Source organism: Oncorhynchus kisutch, linkage group LG23 (assembly GCF_002021735.2).
Source record: "Oncorhynchus kisutch isolate 150728-3 linkage group LG23, Okis_V2, whole genome shotgun sequence".
Classification (NCBI taxonomy): Eukaryota; Metazoa; Chordata; class Actinopteri; order Salmoniformes; family Salmonidae; genus Oncorhynchus; species Oncorhynchus kisutch.
Genome location: NC_034196.2, coordinates 9,261,059 through 9,265,093, shown reverse-complemented (window position 1 = coordinate 9,265,093; position 4,035 = coordinate 9,261,059).

Genomic DNA, 4,035 nt, shown 5'->3' with positions numbered 1-4,035 from the left:
TCTCAACCTAGACACAGCGCAGCAAAAATTGGACATCCAGAGTGCAACAAACATGATTTAGAGCTTGTTTATGGAAATGTGCTTATTTCTGCATTTCAATGTTGCAACTTGCTGAAAACTATCCACGGTGTTCATTTAATCTCAACTAGACGCAGCACAGCAAAAATTGGACATCCAGAGTGCATCAAACATGATTTAGAGCTTGTTTATGGAAAAGTGCTTATTTCTCCATTTCAATGTTGCAACTTGCTGAAAACTGTCTACAGTGTTTTCATAACATCTCGAATAAACATAACAAAAACATTTTTTTATCCAGAGTGCTTCAAACATGATTTAGAGCTTGTTTATGGAAATGTGCTTATTTCTGCATTTCAATGTTGCAACTTGCTGAAAACTATCCACGGTGTTCATTTAATCTCAACCTAGACACAGCGCAGCAAAAATTGGACATCCAGAGTGCATCAAACATGATTTAGAGCTTGTTTATGGAAAAGTGCTTATTTCTGCATTTCAATGTTGTAACTTGCTGAAAACAGTCTACAGTGTTTTCATAACATCTCGAATAAACATAACAAAACATTTTTTTATCCAGAGTGCTTCAAACATGATTTAGAGCTTGTTTATGGAAAAGTGCTTATTTCTGCATTTCAATGTTGTAACTTGCTGAAAACAGTCTACAGTGTTTTCATAACATCTCGAATAAACATAACAAAAACATTTTTTTATCCAGAGTGCTTCAAACATGATTTAGAGCTTGTTTATGGAAAAGTGCTTATTTCTGCTTTTCAATGTTGCAACTTGCTGAAAACTATCCACGGCGTTCATTTCATCTCAACCTAGACACAGCGCAGCAAAAATTGGACATCCAGAGTGCAACAAACATGATTTAGAGCTTGTTTATGGAAAAGTGCTTATTTCTGCATTTCAATGTTGTAACTTGCTGAAAACAGTCTACAGTGTTCATTTCATCTCAACTAGACACAGCACAGCAAAAATTGGACATCCAGAGTGCATCAAACATGATTTAGAGCTTGTTTATGGAAAAGTGCTTATTTCTGCATTTCAATGTTGCAACTTGCTGAAAACTGTCTACAGTGTTTTCATAACATCTCGAATAAACATAACAAAAGCATTTTTTTATCCAGAGTGCTTCAACATGATTTAGAGCTTGTTTATGGAAAAGTGCTTATTTCTGCATTTCAATGTTGCAACTTGCTGAAAACTATCCACGGTGTTCATTTAATCTCAACTAGACACAGCACAGCAAAAATTGGACATCCAGAGTGCATCAAACATGATTTAGAGCTTGTTTATGGAAAAGTGCTTATTTCTGCTTTTCAATGTTGGCAACTTGCTGAAAACTATCCACGGCGTTCATTTCATCTCAACCTAGACACAGCGCAGCAAAAATGGACATCCAGAGTGCAACAACACGTGATTTAGAGCTTGTTTATGGAAATGTGCTTATTTCTGCATTTCAATGTTGCACACTTGCTGAAAACTATCCACGGTGTTCATTTCATCTCAACTAGACACAGCACAGCAAAAATTGGACATCCAGAGTGCATCAAACATGATTAGAGCTTGTTTATGGAAAAGTGCTTATTTCTGCATTTCAATGTTGTAACTTGCTGAAAACAGTCTACAGTGTTCATTTCATCTCAACTAGACACAGCACAGCAAAATTGGACATCCAGAGTGCATCAAACATGATTTAGAGCTTGTTTATGGAAAAGTGCTTATTTCTGCATTTCAATGTTGTAACTTGCTGAAAACAGTCTACAGTTGTTCATTTCATCTCAACTAGACACAGCACACAAAAATTGGACATCCAGAGTGCATCAAACATGATTTAGAGCTTGTTTATGGAAAGTGCTTATTTCTGCATTTCAATGTTGCAACTTGCTGAAAACTGTCTACAGTGTTTTCATAACATCTCGAATAAACATAACAAAAGCATTTTTTTATCCAGAGTGCTTCAACATGATTTAGAGCTTGTTTATGGAAAGTGCTTATTTCTGCATTTCAATGTTGCAACTTGCTGAAAACTATCCACGGTGTTCATTTAATCTCAACTAGACCACAGCACAGCAAAAATTGGACATCCAGAGTGCATCAAACATGATTTAGAGCTTGTTTATGGAAAAGTGCTTATTTCTGCTTTTCAATGTTGCAACTTGCTGAAAATCTTCCACGGCGTTCATTCATCTCAACCTAGACACAGCGCAGCAAAATTGGACATCCAGAGTGCAACAAACGTGATTTAGAGCTTGTTTATGGAAATGTGCTTATTTCTGCATTTCAATGTTGCAACTTGCTGAAAACTATCCACCGGCGTTCATTCATCTCAACCTAGACACAGCGCAGCAAAATTGGACATCCAGAGTGCCACAAACATGATTTAGAGCTTGTTTATGGAAAAGGCTTATTTCTGCATTTCAATGTTGCAACTTGCTGAAAACTATCCACGGTGTTCATTAATCTAACCTAGACACAGCGCAGCAAAAATTGGACATCCAGAGTGCATCAAACATGATTAGAGCTTGTTTATGGAAAGTGCTTATTTCTGCATTTCAATGTTGTAACTTGCTGAAAAACAGTCTACAGTGTTTTCATAACATCTCGAATAAACATAACAAAACATTTTTTTATCCAGAGTGCTTCAAACATGATTTAGAGCTTGTTTATGGAAAAGTGCTTATTTCTGCATTTCAATGTTGTAACTTGCTGAAAACAGTCTACAGTGTTTTCATAACATCTCGAATAAACATAACAAAAACATTTTTTTATCCAGAGTGCTTCAAACATGATTTAGAGCTTGTTTATGGAAAAGTGCTTATTTCTGCTTTTCAATGTTGCAACTTGCTGAAAACTATCCACGGCGTTCATTTCATCTCAACCTAGACACCAGCGCAGCAAAAATTGGACATCCAGAGTGCAACAAACATGATTTAGAGCTTGTTTATGGAAAAGTGCTTATTTCTGCATTTCAATGTTGTAACTTGCTGAAAACAGTCTACAGTGTTCATTTCATCTCAACTAGACACAGCACAGCAAAATTGGACATCCAGAGTGCATCAAACATGATGTTAGAGCTTGTTTATGGAAAATGTGCCTTATTTCTGCATTTCAATGTTGCAACTTGCATGCAAAACTGTCTACAGTGTTTTCATACACATTCTCGCATAAACATAACAAAACATTTTTTATCCAGAGTGCTTCAAACATGATTTAGAGCTTGTTTATGGAAAGCGTGCTTATTTCTGCATTTCAATGTTGCAACTTGCTGAAAAACTATCCACGGTGTTTCATTTAATCTCAACTAGACACAGCACAGCAAAATGGACATCCAGAGTGCATCAAACATGATTTAGAGCTTGTTTATGAAAAGTGCTTATTTCTGCATTTCAATGTTGTAACTTGCTGAAAACTAGTCTACGCGTGTTTCATAACTATATCTAATAACACAGCATCACAAAACATTGGTCCATCCAGAGTGGCATCCCAACATGATTTAGAGCTGTTTATGGAAAAGTGCTTATTCTGCATTCAAATGTTGCAACTTGCTGAAAACAGTCCACGTGGTTCATTCATCTCAAATAACAAAACAGCAAAACATTGACATCCAGAGTGCATCAAACATGATTTAGAGCTGTTTATGGAAAAGGCTTATTTCTGCATTTCAATGTTGCAAACTTGCTGAAAAATCCACGGCGTTCATTTCATCTCAACATAGACACACAGCAAAAATGGACATCCAGAGTGCATCAAACATGATTTAGAGCTTGTTTATGGAAAAGTGCTTATTTCTGCATTTCAATGTTGCAACTTGCTGAAAACAGTCACAGTGTTCATTTCATCTCAATAGACACAGCACAGCAAAAAGTTGGAATCCAGAGTGCATCAAACATGATTAGAGCTTGTTATGGAAAAGTGCTTATTTCTGCATTTCAATGTTGCAACTTGCTGAAAACAGTCCACAGGTTTCATTTCATCTGAATAAACATAACAAAAAATGTTGTATCCAGAGTGCAT